Genomic DNA, 220 nt, shown 5'->3' with positions numbered 1-220 from the left:
ATCTATCTATCATCTATCTATCTCGATGTCATGTTTAGCCACTGTTTAAAAATACTAAATAACATGATCCTGGTCACCTCTTATTTGGCAAGAGTCTATTTTTAAATTTAAAATCACTGGTGTTCTTTATTTTAGCCATTCTGACATGTGTAAGATGGTATCTTAAAGTTGTCTTGATTTGCATTTCCCTGATCGCTAAGGAAGTTGAGCATGACCTTAA

At 33.2% G+C, this 220-nt stretch overlaps 1 protein-coding gene across 3 annotated transcripts in view; it reads right to left on the bottom strand.

The window, feature by feature from the left end:
- Positions 1-220, bottom strand: part of Epha6 (EPH receptor A6) — a 918,005-nt gene that overhangs the window by 408,694 nt on the left and 509,091 nt on the right. The window lies entirely within an intron of this gene.

Source organism: Microtus ochrogaster, chromosome 2 (assembly GCF_000317375.1).
Source record: "Microtus ochrogaster isolate Prairie Vole_2 chromosome 2, MicOch1.0, whole genome shotgun sequence".
NCBI classification, from domain to species: domain Eukaryota; kingdom Metazoa; phylum Chordata; class Mammalia; order Rodentia; family Cricetidae; genus Microtus; species Microtus ochrogaster.
Note: the sequence above shows the minus strand (reverse complement) of the source record. Positions and strands in the feature narration are given on the sequence as shown.